The 14,921-nt window shown below is 43.2% G+C and overlaps 1 protein-coding gene across 6 annotated transcripts in view; it reads right to left on the reverse strand.

The window, feature by feature from the left end:
* TMEM50B (transmembrane protein 50B) overlaps nucleotides 1-14,559 on the reverse strand; it is a 34,557-nt gene extending 19,998 nt beyond the window's left edge. For 4 of the 6 annotated variants that reach the window (XM_047099137.1, XM_047099140.1, XM_047099141.1 and 1 more), the window contains exon 1: nucleotides 14,431-14,559. The gene's annotated coding sequence lies outside the window, so the exon portion shown is untranslated. Of the gene's footprint in view, nucleotides 1-3,528; nucleotides 5,062-13,923; nucleotides 14,001-14,430 lie in introns of those variants that run through there. The other 2 variants (XM_047099139.1, XM_047099138.1) reach the window with 2 other exon arrangements.
* Between the last annotated feature and the right edge of the window lie 362 nt (nucleotides 14,560-14,921).

The following is a 14,921-nucleotide window of genomic DNA, read 5'->3' on the forward strand; positions in this document are numbered from 1 at the left end:
TTCCATATCTTTTTTTTTTTTTAACGTTTATTCATTTTTGAGAGACAGAGTACGAGCTGGGATGGGGCAGAAAGAGAGGGAGACAGACTCCAAAGTAGGCTCCAGGCTCTGAGCTGTCAGCACAGAGCCTGATATGGGGCTCAAACTCACGACTCGCGAGATCATGACCTGAGCCGAAGTCGGACCCTTAACCAACTAAGCCACCTAGGTGTCCCAGAAATGTACTAGATCGTAATTGGGATAGTGGTTATACAGGTACATACACTTATCAAAAGTCATTGAAGTGTACACTTTAAGATGTGTGTATTTTACAGTAGGTAAATTTTACCCACAAAATGTTTTCAGAAGTTTATCATTCAGATACACTTTAGCTACACTGAAGTCTTGCATTTTATCCCTATTAATGGAAATATGGTAACGAATTGTTATCAAACATTAAACGTTAACTGGTTAATAGAGAAGGTCATCATGAATTTAAGACAATGTCTGAAATTAAAACAAGTCTTATTCCCTACTATATCAAATTCATTTCCTATATATTAATCTAATTATAAATAGTTCTATAAGCAGAAAATATATAGCTATTTGCATACAATGGTTTCTGAACTGTCATGATCTCCTCCCGTCTGGGGCTTAAATTGGAGGGTCAGGACAAGAGGAACATCGAACAAAGTAATACAAATAATTACTATGGAGGAAATGCGCAGGATCCTAACAGAGAATAAAGGGGAGACTTATTTTGGAAAGGGTCATCAGGGAAAGTCTCTATGAAGAGGTAATCCTTGCTAAGATCTTAAAACGTATGAAAATTTAAAAGCTGAGTAAAGTTACTTAGATTAAGGAGAAACAAAAGGGATAGAGCAGGGAGAGGGAAAATTATATACAAAAGTCCCTACGTCTCTGTGGGGCCAGCAAGGAAGAATTAGCTGGTACCAAAGAGAATCAGGACACAGTAAAGTTAGTGGAGCAAGGTGGCTTGGAATAAGTTTGAAGAGTGACAGGTAAGGGCCAGATCACACTGCAGATTAACGGTCTCCCTGGATTTGGGTTTCACTGAGTCGTAACAGGAAACCAAAAGAAGGACTTTGAGGAGAAAAGGAGCTGAGGCACCAAGAGCCCAGTCACTCTGGGAAACGTGTAGGAAAGTGAGAGGAAAGGACTAGTATATTAAGAATGAACACTCTCAAATGGGAAGAGAGTCTCTCTCTCTCAAAAATAAATAAACATTAACAAGTTATTATAATTAGGGGTGCCTGGGTGGCTCAGTTGGTTAGGCATCCAACTTTGGCTCATGTCATGATCTCGTGGTTCGCGGGTTCGAGCTGTGCTGACAGCTCAGAGCCTGGAGCCTGCTTCGGATTCTGTGTCTGCCTCTCTCTCTGCCCTTCCCCCGCTCGTACTCTGTCTCTCTTTCTCAAAAATAAATAAAACATTAAAAAGTTATTATAATTAACACAATGAAGTGCTGATTCTTCTTGCCTGTTGAGAAACCTCTTATACAATGTATTATGTCTGTAACTGTTTTTAATACACTTAAGACTTTTGAGGTCAAGGAAATTATTGGTATGTTCTCCCACAAAACTGACCCCAGTACCAAGTAAACAAAAAGAAAAGATCTGGGGCGCCTGAGTGGCTCAGTTTGTTAAGCATCTCACTCTTTGAGTTCAAGCCCCAGTGTCAGGCTAGCACAAAGCCCGTGTGGAATTCTCTCTCCCTCTTTCTCTGCCCCTTCCCTGCTCACACTCGCTCTCCCTCTCTCTCTCAAAAATAAATAAATAAAACTTAAAAAAAAAAAAAAAGATTAGTGAACTGAACTAATGGATTACTGGTCTGACCCATAAGTCTTGCAATACATTAGACAGCAATTATTCCTAATACTAAGAGTGGTAACTCTTTATAAAAGGAAATACAAGTCCTTGTCAGAGGGCATTTTAAGTGATTCAACTGTCAAAATTTCATTTCCAAAAACTCAGCTTAGGAAACCCAAGGACACTTGCAAAAGGAAGACGAGAAAACAACTAGACACTTCAACATACAGACATGGTCTGAGAAATTTCCATATGCATCAAAGTCCCAAATAACATCTAATTCAGAAATTTTTCCACTAACCAAATTTTTACACTACCACCTATTTGTTCTTCCATTTCTCCACTAGCATTAGGTACTGAATGTATAAAAACGATTAAGGCAATCGATACAGAAAACAGTCTAGTTAGGGACAGTGTCAGAACAAATAACTGCATTACAATAGGTCCTGCAATAGACATACACTATGAGCTATAATGCAGAAGTGCTATAAGAGAAATATGAAACAAATATTATAGGACAGTACTTGCCAGGAAGAGCTGAGGAAAGTTCGACAGATAAAGAACAAACTTAACTGGGTTTTGAAGCATGAATAAAAGTTTGGCAGATGAAAAAGGAGGAATAAAATGTGCAAAATTATGAGCTTGTAAACAGGGAAATGACAAGATCATCTCTGTGAATTTAGAAAGATAATGCTGGCAGCAACAGTGTGGATGAGAGAGACTGAAGAGAAATGTGAAAAGAAGGTGGCCCTCACTCTAGACAGGGAGAGAAGAAGGATGCATACCGAAGCCATACTGGTGCAGGCTAAAGAAAGGGTTTTTATTTGAGGACTACTAAAGTGGCATCATCAATAGGCAAGGAGAAGCTAAGATTGTGGCTGGGGGCCCGACGGATGGTGAGACGCCATTAGCCAAAACACGAAAGGGAGAAAGGGAGAGAGGAATCTGAGCATAATGTATTTGATAGGACTAAAGGACATTCAGGTAGAGATCACATAGACAGATGTACAGAAACTGAAAGAGTGGTTTAAGACAGATGTACAGATTAGAGGCTCACAGTAATGAAGTGGCAACTGAAGTCATGGGGCAGTTAAGGTATCTCAGGGAGAAGATGTGGAGGAGGACTGAGGATTGATTCAATGTTCATCTCTGACTCATGTCCTTTTTTCCCTGAACTACTGTGTGCACGCACTATAGCAGACCTACGGATACAATGGTATTTAATCGGCACAAAACTCCTCCAGAGCATGTACTGAATATTTACAGAACACCTCCTACAAGCAAGGCACGGTGGGGAAAATAAAGATGAATAAAACTTAGCCCTCATCATCAGGGGATTTACAAACCAGCAGAGAAATCAATTAACATTTTGTTAAATTAAATTATAATTTGTATCATTAAAAAATCTATTGCCAAAAAATCAGGAGATTAACAAAATACACATGTCATTCAAGGTGCTAATTAAGTCCACACAGCCAGAGCAAAACAAGCTGAGTCGAATGAAACAAACATGAAGTGTGTGTCTTCCCCACCCTGATCAGGACTACTAGCTGTTAGTTACAGGATGTGTATAGGTGCAATGCTCTTTACAGACCACTCCACTCCAGGCTCAGAAGAACCCTATTCATGGACTATTCTCTTCAATCCTCACAAACGCTCTAAGGCAGTTGCGATTATTACCTCACACTGGTGAAAAGGTTTAGAGAATTGGTTAACTTGCCCGAGGTCACGCAGCTAGCCAGGAGGCAAGCCAGGGTCTCCACTGAAGTTTAGATCTGGCCCCCAAATCTGCTTACAAGACCATCATGCTGAACTGCTGCGCATCATCAGAGACTTTCACAGTATTTCTGTCATTTCAGATTTCATAAAGAGAAAGTTATTGTTCCGCTGCCTGTAGTGAAGAAAGCAAGAACAAGATAGGAGAGAAATGGACGCAATTTAGAGGAACAATGTGATCATGTGGAAACAGAAGAAAGCGGTCCAATGAGGTCTGCAATGATGATGGTGATTGCTCCTGATTCCAACCTCGCCAAAGGAGTCTAAAGAACAGCTTTTCTTCTTGGGTTGCTATAAACCTGGTTTCTAGGCACTCACAGTGTGAATATTTTATGGGCCTTAAAATCCAAGAGCATGAATTATTCAGAGATCTAAGCACTTCTGGAAAAGACATTTTACATACTTTACATCAGGGAAGGCTTCTTTGCCTTCTGACTTGTAAATCACATGTAACAAGAGTAAAATTTAGCCAGCACCACCAATTTTGGCAAAAGACTTAAATCTAAAATCAAAGTAAAGGATGGGGAGCATTGACTTCTAAAGAGACTTTAATTTCATAACTATACAATAATCTCCCCCAGTAATATCCTTGTTAACTTTTAATTATTCAAAATGTGGGTTATTTGGTGAATCCTCCCCTCCAGTACTGCTCAATGCCGTTGATTCACAGCCTGAAATATCCAATTACCCGCATGACATCTCCTGGCTGTCTCAAAATCACCTCAAAATCAACAGGTCAGGACCCAAATTCATGATCTCCCCCTCCAAACCTGATCCCCTTCCAGGATTCCCTGCAATGAATGAATGGACCATCCATCCGGTTTTACAAGCCAGAAACCCAGGGGTCATCCCTGCTGCTTCTTTCTTCCCTCTGACATGCAATCCACCACCCGACTAAGCCTCCTTACTTCAGTCCGCCTCCAGCACCGCATGACCCAAGTACTCCCCCCCTCACCTGTTCCACTACGGCGGCCTCCCAACTCACCTAGCCACATCCACTCCTGCCTCCATCAATACGTCCTCCATACTGCAGCTGCAAGGACTGTTTTTAAAAAGGCACAACTCTCGTATTTCCCTCCTGCTGAAGACCTTTAATTTCCCTCCAGTGTATTGTAAGATAAAGACAAAACTCTATAGTACAGCCCAGGCCTTACTGGCCCCAGCTTCCTCTCACACTTCTCCTGACTCTTTCCAGGCATCCTGGCTTCTCTTTTGGTATCCCATACTTGCTAAATCACCCCACCGAAAACCCACACACCCTCTGTCTGATACCTCTCCGTTCCCAGCTCACCTAGTTAACTCCTACTCACACCACAGACGTCAGCTTAGTTAGCACTTTTTCACTCAAATATCAGCTTTCACTTCCTCGTTCAATGTTTATTTACAGCGCCTGCTACATACCAGGAACCGGACAGTTAATATACATCAAAGAACAAACAAAAAGCACTAGCTATGTGGAGCCTAGTATGTGAGTGGAAAACAATAAACATCATTTTTTTAAGTGTATTTATTTATTTTGAGAGTGCGAAACAGTGTGAGCAGGGGAGGGGAGGGGAAGAGACAGAGAGAGAGAGAGAGAGAGAGAGAGAGAGAGAGAGAGAGAGAATCCCAAGCACGCTCTATGCTGTCAATGCAAAACCCCACACGGGACTCAATCTCACAGATCGTGAGATCATGACATGAGCCAAAATCAGGTCAGATGCTCAATCGACTTTGCCACCCAGGTGCCCCTAAACATAATTTTTAAAGTAAATTATATACGATGCTAGAAAGCAGTAAGTGCCGTGGGGGGAATAAACGAGCAGAGTAAGGAGCATCGGGAGTGCAGGCGATCGTGGGGCCGGCAGAAATGTCAAACTGGTGGTCAAGGCAGACTCCGCTGAGAAGGCACCAGCTAAGCAAAGACGAAGGGAGAGAGAGAGTCAGCCCTGTGGATGTTTATCAGAGAGAACAGCAGCAGGGGCAAAGGCCCTAAGACAGCGTCTGGGTATTCAAGTAGCACCGCAGGGCCAGTGTGGCTGAGGCAGAGTGAGTGAGAGGGGAGAGGAGGAGAAAACAAGATCAGAGAGGTAGCAGAGAGGCAAGGAAGGATGATTACAAAGCCTCATAGGCCACTGTGAGAACTCTGGTTCCTACTGACCGAAATAGACAGCCATTAGAGTGCTGAGCAGAGTGACTTAGATTTAAAAAGGATCCCTTAGGCTGTTGTGGGAGAACAGACTGTAAGGGGTAAGAGTGGAAAGACAGACCAGTTCATATGATACTGATTTTCATGACTTCCTAACTCTGCAACCAGATCTAATAATCCCCCTAGTCCTGCACTATTAACCTCATTATTTGATTAATATTTACCTCCCCCTGTAGAGAGCCAGCTCCATGAAGGACAGTCTAAGTCTACTTTGGCTCGCTGTAGCATTCCCAGGGCCTAGCACAGTGCCTGAAATACACTAGGCAAACACTTGTTGAAAGACTGACTCTAACTATTAGAGCTTTCAGAATGTCAAGTGCATACATGTCTCCTTGTCCTGTCACAAAAAGAAACAGAAGCAACTTTATACCTAGGTTTATCTAAACTGATGGTCATAAAAAACATCATTTGGGTGAGGGAAATCAGTTCTGCTGTGACAATATTGTCAAACATGTTATTTCTTAAAAATCCTCCTCCTTCCTCCCCAAGTCCATATTCTGCCAGAAGTTTCTAAAACCCAGATTGGATCATGCCATTCATTCTAATAGCTGGTGAGATAAATTCCAAAAGGTACAGGGTACTTGCAACTTTTCCCTAACACAGCTTTCTTATCTCCTGCCATCTTGACACTGTACCTCCAGCCACAAAAAAAAAGGAAGGGAGAAGGAAGCCAATACTTGTTGAATACCTACTGTTAGGCAAGCCCCTAAATCTTACATATATATATATATATTATATATATATATATATATATAATATATATATTAATGTTTAGATTTATTTATAGACACAAATATATTCAAATATTTTACATGTCTAACACAGATATGTATATTAGATATACAATATATAATCTATGATCATATATACTACATATGATATAGAAATATATGTCTATAATAGATATATGAGTTTAATATATATCTATAATATTACACACACACACACCCAGGGCACCTGAGTGGCTCAGTTGGTTAAGCGTCCAACTTCGACTCAGGTCATGATCTTGTGGTTTGTGAGTCTGAGCCCCTAACTGGGTTCTGTGCTGACAGCTCAGAGCCTGGAGCCTGCTTGGGATTCTGTGTCTCCCTCTCTCTCGGCCCCCGCCCACCCCACACACACACTGTGTCTCTCTCTCCTTCAAAAATAAATAAACATTAAAAAAAAAAAAAAGGTTCAAAGGAATTACTATCTTCCAGCATTAACCATACAGAAGCAGCAAACTGTACAGGCTTTGAGGACCGCAGGGTGATTCAGTCAGTAGAGCATGCAACTCTTGATCTTGGGGTTGTGAGTCCAAGCCCCACAATGGGTATAGGGCTTACTTCAAATTAATTAACTAGTTATTTAAAAAAAAAAAAAAAGTACAGACTTTGGAGTGAACTCTGGCTTGGGCCCAATCCCATGTCCAGCCTCTTCCCAGCTGTGCCTACTTGGCCAGGTTATGTATCCATTCTACTCTTTAGGGAATAGTTGCTATGTACCAGTGCTGTTTGAGCTTTAAACCTCCTTATAAACCTCCCTACGCTGTGGTTTTCTGGTATGTAAACTGGGGTGACGACAGCACATCCCTAGAAAGGGAGAATTAATCACAGTAACTGTGATTACTTCATACATACCTTCAACAACTCCTTACCAAAAAGAGGGTTCACATACATTCGATTACTTTGTAGCAAACACTGTTCCTGGCAATACCGCTAGGACTCTTGGGTCCAGAGAAACTGTTCCTCCTTCTGGCGGAGACAGCCGCCTGCACACACGCATCTCCATTTTGTTCACTCCTGAGCTCCACTAAAACTACAACAAAGGGAGTTTTTAAAAAGTCATACACTCCTAATGACAAGGAGAAAGGAAGAGAAAAGAAGCAACAGCAATGAAACAGCAATGAAATCTTCAAATCTGGCAAGCTGCCGGGCAATGGTAACTGACAGCACGCCCCAGAGAGCGGGGTTCCCAAGCCAGCGGCGGGGAAAGCTGAGAAGCAACCCAGGAAAGACACGGGGGAAGCAGTTAGAAGGTTAGGTCCCCAGAGCCTGTCCTTTCTTTCTTGATGGTGCCAAATGCTTCCTCCATATCCTGGCAGAAGTCTAAGGTGTTTCCGCCCCATTGCTTGTGTTCTGGATCTGGGGATGACCGGCAGGACGGAAGTACCAAAAACTGGACAGGAGGGACTACTGTTCCTCTGCTCTGGCTCGGGAGACTGGCAGCCAGATCTCTTCCTTCCAAATGGGAAGCTGCAGAACTATGCGGAGAAAGAAAAGTTAAAACAAGATCATCATAACCTCAGAGATGAGAGAACATATTGCATCTATTAAATAAGAATAGGATGCTATCATGAGAGACACTCAGAGACTAAAAAATAGCCTTTGGAAATAAAAAACATGATCATGGGAAAAAAATTTAATATTTTTTTATTTATTTTTGAGAGAGAGAAAGAGCACAAGCGGGGATGGGGCAGTGGGGGGAGGGGCACAGAAAATCCAAAGTGAGCTCTGTGCTGACAGCCCTAGCCCTATGCGAGGCTCGAACTCACAAACCATGAGGTCATGACCTGAGCCGAAGTCAGCTGCTCAACTGACTGAGCCACCCAGGCGCCCCTGGAAAACATTTTTTTTTTTATCCAAATAGAAAGGTTGGGAAATCAGTGTTAAGAAAATCTAAGGATTAGTTGCTATGTGCCAGCACTGTTGAGCTTTAAACCTCCCGAGGCTATGGTTTCTGGTACATAAACTGGGCAGAGAGTAATAAGTAGCTGATGGAAAACAGATAAGAAAATTAGAAGACCTTTACAATGTTCACATCCATATAACGGGTATTTCAGAAGAAAGACTACAAAGCAAATAGAAGGGAGAAAATAACAAAATATTTCATGAGAATTTCCCCAGAAGTTACTGTATATCCAGATTTAAAGGGTCCATCAAATACTCAACTTGATGGATGCAAATAGACCTATACTAATATACATCATTTTAGGAGTGCCTGGGTGGCTCAGTCGGTTGAGTGTCCAATCTGGCTTAGGTCATGATCTCGCGGTTTGTGAGTTCAAGCCCCACATGCTTCATATTCTGTGTCTCCCTCTCTCTCTGCTCCTCCACCACTCATGCTCTGACTCTCTCTCAAAAATAAACATTTAAATTTTTTTTTAAAGATACACCACTTTAAATTTCAAAACAATGTGGTCAATATGGAGATTCTATAAGTTTGGAGACAGAAAAAAAAAGCAGGTCAAATACTAATTATCATGAATCATAATGCTTGGAATTCTCAACAGCAATACTGGAAGCAGAGGGAACTTCAAAATTCTAAAAGAAAATTATTTTCAACTGAAATTCTATTACCTGACAAAGTATCAGTCAAGTATGAGGATAGAATCAAAACATATTCAGACAGGCAAGGTCTCCAAACAATGTAACTCTTCTTGTCAAGAAGCTACTGGAATTTGAGCGCCATTAGAGAGAGTAAATCAATAAAAGAAAAAGGACACAAACTTCCAGTTATAAAGCAAGTCAAGAGATGAAAAGTATAGCATAAGGGATAGAGTTGATAAGATTATAAGTTTGTCTGGTGACAGATGGTAACTACACTTATTGTGGCGAGCACTATGTACAGAATTGTTAAACCACTAGGTTGTGCCCCTGAAACTAATGTAACTTGTATGTCAACTATACTTCAATAATAAAAATATTTTTTTAACGTTTATTTATTTTGAAAGAGAGAAAGAGCAGGGGAGGGGCAGCGAGAGGGTGAGAGAGAATCCCAAGCAGGCTCCACACTGTCAGCACGTAGCCCCATGTAGGGCTCGATCTCATGAACCATGAGATCATGACCTGAGCCAAAATCAAGTCAGATGATGGGGCGCCTGGTGGCTCAGTTGGTTAAGCGTCCGACTTCAGTTCGGGTCATGATCTCGTGGTCTGTGAGTTCAAGCCCCACATAGGGCTCTGTGCTTATGGTTCAGAGCCTGGAGCCTGCTTCAGATTCTGTGTCTCCTTCTCTCTCTGCTACTCCCCTGCTCATGCTCTATCTCTCTGTCTCTCAAAAATAAATAAACGTTAAAAAAATTTTTTAAAAGAAGTCAGATGATTAAAAAAAAAAAAAGTCAGACGCTTAACCTACTGAGCCACCCAGGTGCCCCAAAAATAACTTTTAAAAGAGAGAATCCAGGATACAGGAAAGATCCAACCCAGGAGACCTAAAGAGGTTCCAGCTGTGCCCCAGACAAGGAGGATAAGCGGGTCAGACTGAAGTAGTGTAACTTGAGACAGACATGTCCCCGGTGCCACACCAGCTGTTTAACCTGAGGACTGAACGCCCCGAAACCTGGCCCAGATTCCTATCTGTACCCAGCTGGGCTTGGTTTGATCTTGACCATACGGTGACACAGTTCCTGCTCGCCTTCAAAGCCCCGCAGCTGCACCAGCAGAGGCCATTCATGCCCCGGGGCAGAAAGGTTCTGCTTTGAGCCACGCTGTTAACTCTGGGCAAGCCACAGTGAGCTGAACAGCAGAAAATACAGAGCAGCCCATGCCCTCTGCCTGCGCTTCTGCTGTCCTTTCAGACCCTGGAGATATTATACATTCCGTACAGACTGTGGCAATGAAGTGAATATCCCAATAAAATGAGTCCAATGAATTATTGTTTCCCAAGTGCATATGAAAGTTACGTTTACACTATACCGTAGCCTACTAAGTGTGCGATGGCATTATGTCTAAAAAACAAGGTGCATACTTTAATTTGAAAAGACTTCATTGCTAAAGATGTTAACCATCATCTGAGCATTCAGCAAGCTGCAATCACTAATCACAGATCACCATGACACATATAGTAACAAAAAAGTTTGAAATATTGCAAGAATTACCAAAATGTGACACAGAGGCATGAAGTGAACAAATGCCGTTGGAAAAATGGTGCTGATAGACTTGCTCCACACAGGGTTGCCACAAACCTGCACTTTGTTTAAAAAAAAACAAAAAACAAAAACAAAAAAAAAGACAGTATCTGCAAAGCACAATAAAACAAGGTGTGCCTTGTATGAGGCCCACACTAGAGCCTTCCAGATGCCCTACTGTGTGGTTCATTTCCTAGGACTCACTCATGACACTACTCATTAACTTCCACCGAAAGTCCCCCTATAAACGGTCAGGGAAGCTGAAGTCATTCTCTTCTGCTCATCTCTTCCTGGAAAACTCCATCTATAATAATGACAATATTGTCCTTTCCTTACACACTCAGGTTTGTACTTACAATTGTAAAACAAAATTTTAATCTCAAATTTAGAAAGCTCTAGTATTTTCTAATAAGTCTGTTTGGAATTCATCTACACTCAGGGGAAAAGAACTTCATTATCATAGTTTACTTAATGAAAAATTCATTGTTAATAAAGACACGGTTTATAGTCCTATAAGGTTTAACTGGAGAATTAATAAGGGGTTATGATTTTTAGAGCCTTGTAGGAAAGAGTAATCCCAAAGGCATTATGATTTCGTTGCTGTGTAGAACATTAACCAATTATATCTAACTTGGCAATTTTGTTCAGACATTCCTTTCCCTGTGGACTACATATATTCTTTAAATCCTCTCAAAACCAGCTCTTTGTGGCACTCTCTATAACAGTTAAATAAAACTTTGAAACATGCTCACTATTTGCATGAGAATTTTGTTGTAACACTACTCAATCAAAATCAAAAATATTGTTTAGGATGGCTATCTGTGTATATGTCCACTGTGTGTGTGCATTTGTGTCTACGTGTATATTTGTGTGTATATATATGTAAAGCTTATTTTTAAAAATTTTTAATGTTTATTTTAATTTTTGAGAGAGAGAGAGAGAGAGAGCGTGAGTGGGGGAAGGGCAGAGACAGAGAGGGAGACACAGAATCTGAAACAGGCTCCAGGCTGTGAGCTGTCAGCACAGAGCCTGATATGGGGTTCGAACTCGAGAACGGCGAGATCATGACCTAGGCCGAAGTCAGATGCTCAACCAACTGAAGCCATCCAAGGCGCCCTGTATGTAAAGTTTATTTTAAAAAGCAAGAGAAAGATTAACAGATCAGAACAGAGGCTACCTCTGGAAGAAGGAGGCAAACGTTTTGTTTCTTAATCTGATGGTAAATACAATGATCACAGCATTCATACTCTTTTAAAAATATATGTGCATATATACCACATATGATATATATACGTATAAATCACATATATCATACATATACAAATATATACATACATATGTATACATACTTTTTGTACACCTGGGATATATTTTGCAACAAAAGGAACTTATTTTATTTATTTATTTTTAATTTTTTTTTGGAATGTTTATTTATTTTTGGAATGTTTATTTATTTTTGAGAGAGAGAGAGAGCATGAGCGAGGGAGGGGCAGAGAGAGGGGAGACACAGAATCGGAAGCAGGCTCCAGGCTCCCAGCTGTCAGCACAGAGCCTGATGCGGGGCTCAAACTCACAAGCCGTGAGATCATGACCTGAGCCAAATCAGACGCTCAACTGACTGAGCCACCCAGGCGCCCCTAAAAGGAACTTATTTTAAAAAAGAACAAGAAATTGTTATGATTGGGTATTCAAGGGGTTACCATAGGATGGAATGTACATAAAATAGTCTGTTCACATTTTCTCTTCCTGAAGGCCTTCTCTATTCATTCCTGCCAAGCCAATCAAATGAATGAACATAACTTTAAAGTCAACACCACTAAGTGGAAACAAAGTTAAAAAATTCACCATTATTTAACCTGGTCCTCAAAATTTTCTTGATTCCGTCTCTAAATATAAAAGGACACACAGGTTCTAAGAAATGCATTTAAATCAAATTTAGCTACTGCCTTTAAGTTATAAAATCTTTTTAAGTTATAAAAAATATTCCTGGTGAAAAGGGCACTAAAATTATACTGAAGTACAATCATCTGTTTCAATTATCTACCTGAAACTTATCCTACAATGGCAGAAGGATTTTCATGCAGCAAGGCTTTTAATGGCTAAAATCTAGACACAACCAAAATGTCCATCAGTACAGGACCAATAAAATATATTAGAGTACATGTGAACAATGCATACTATGCAGCATTTTAAAAATGAGGGCCGGCGGTGCCTGGATGGCTCAATAAATTAAGCATTGGACTCCTGACCGGCTCAGGTCAGGATCTCATGGTTTGTGAGTTTGAGCCCTGCATCAGGCTCTGCTCGGGATTCTCTCTCTGCCCCTTCCCCACTTGTGCTATGCGCACTCTCTCTCTAAAAATAAATAAAATGTTTAAAAAGAGCCAAGATTAAAAAAAATTTTTTTCTACAGCCTATATTACCATTATCACTTTAAAAGAAGCAAATAAGGATAAACTAATCAGACAGATTCTTTACCCTGGACTCCAGAAGTGAACTCAGAAAAGACCAGCCAGTCAAGGCTGCTGTAATCCTAGTGGACAGAGGATGGGGGTGGGGTGGGGAGGGGAGGGTGTGTCTCCGGAAGAGGAAAACTACATCCTCCTGCTGCTCTCATTAAACCTGCTTTTCCTGCAGCATTAACATTCAAGATAACTTTCGATTTTTATTTTAAGAATGAAGAGTCTTGCAACACTATTACCGGTAAGAAGGTTTAACGTTTGTTTTACGTTTGAAACCTAAGCCGATCTGAAACACGAGAAGACAAGAGACTAAAGACGATGGAAAGGAAAAGTGTGACCAGCCCGGGAGTAAGAGCCTGGGAATTGTTAAGAAAGGGGATTTACGGTGCAGATAGATGAAGAGTTTGAGGGAAGAGGTGGGACACTCCGAGAAGAGAAATTAATGTCTTTGAGAGGCATAATGGTGACTACACATTTACTCCAATCGCAGGCTTGACTCCCGCCCCCACACACGCACAGGCTCACAAGGCACTGACAGCAGCAAGGGAACGAGCACAGTCGATCTTAACACTGCTTTGGCTTTAAAAAGGTCATATATTTACGTTACAGATAAAGCACTTTCCAGCGATTAACTCGGAACCCAATTAATTGGTTAAAAACCAAAATGGTCTTCCCCAGCCAACTACCATTGCTACAGTGGCGATTCTCTGCTGCTACTTATCTAAAAGGTCGTTCAACACTTTATGATTAATTCTCAAAAGAACGCTGAGCCTCTAACATTTCCTCTTCCCACCTCTGTACCTGACTCTCCTAAGGTCAGAGTCGGGAAAGTCCACACAACACGGACCATATTCTCAGCAATGGTTCTGAGAACGCGAGAGGGACGACAAAGTACCCGAGTCGCCCCCAGACTCCCGGAGCGAGCCGTCCACCGCCTCTCTCCCCTGCCGTCGCCCTGGGAAGCCGAGAGGCTCGAGATGGGAATCTTCCAGACCTCCCCGACAAGCAATCGACGGCCAGGTAACGCGGCGGTGCGGCCCTCCCCGGTCGAGTGCGGGTCCCCGCGCGTCACCGCCGCGGTCGGCCCGAGGGGAGGCGGGCTGGGCCGGAGAGGTTGGCGGAGGCCCCCCGGTCCGCAGGCTGCCCGGGTGTTCCTCCGGCCCGTTCCACCGGGCGGCGCCGGGCGCAGGAGAGGCCGGGCTGGGCGCCGCCGCACCGCGCAGGCCGGGTTGGCCGGGGGCGCCTCCTCACGCGCGGACGGGGGGCACGAGCCCCCAGCGCGTCGCGAGACCGGCCGACCGCACTCACCTGGCTTCGCTGACCCCTACGCCACCCCAAGCGCTCACGCACAGGAAGAGGCGGCTGTGCCCGGACCCGGCCGGCGTCCGCGGCTCCACCTCGGTCCCGGGGAGCCGGGAGCAGACGGCGGGCGCTAGGCTAGGGGCGCCGGCGGGGCGCGGCGCCGTGCGCACCGCAGCGACCAATCGGCACGCAGCAAGTGGCCGGTCGGGGGCGGGGCGGGGCTCGAGGGGCGGGGCAGAGGCGCCACTGGGCGGGGCGAGGGTACCAGGTCTCCACGACCCCCCGGAGCTGTCGCTGACTCCACGCCTTAGGGTTCTCGGCCGCTTAAACCCGACTGGTCCTGCTGTGTTCCCGACGGCGGCTGGGGCCCGGCTCCCACCGCTGCGTTTCTGCTAGCCAACTTCAAGCGCAGCATCCGTGAGGTCATGCGCGAGGAGAGCCCAAGACCCAGAGGGCAGGTACTCTCTTTGCATGTAGGCCCAGCGGCGTTGGCCGCG

The sequence above is a fragment of the Lynx rufus genome, unplaced genomic scaffold (assembly GCF_022079265.1).
Source record: "Lynx rufus isolate CCGP_SWC_20201006 ecotype Redwood Valley unplaced genomic scaffold, mLynRuf1.p SCAF_5, whole genome shotgun sequence".
In the NCBI taxonomy this organism is placed as follows: domain Eukaryota; kingdom Metazoa; phylum Chordata; class Mammalia; order Carnivora; family Felidae; genus Lynx; species Lynx rufus.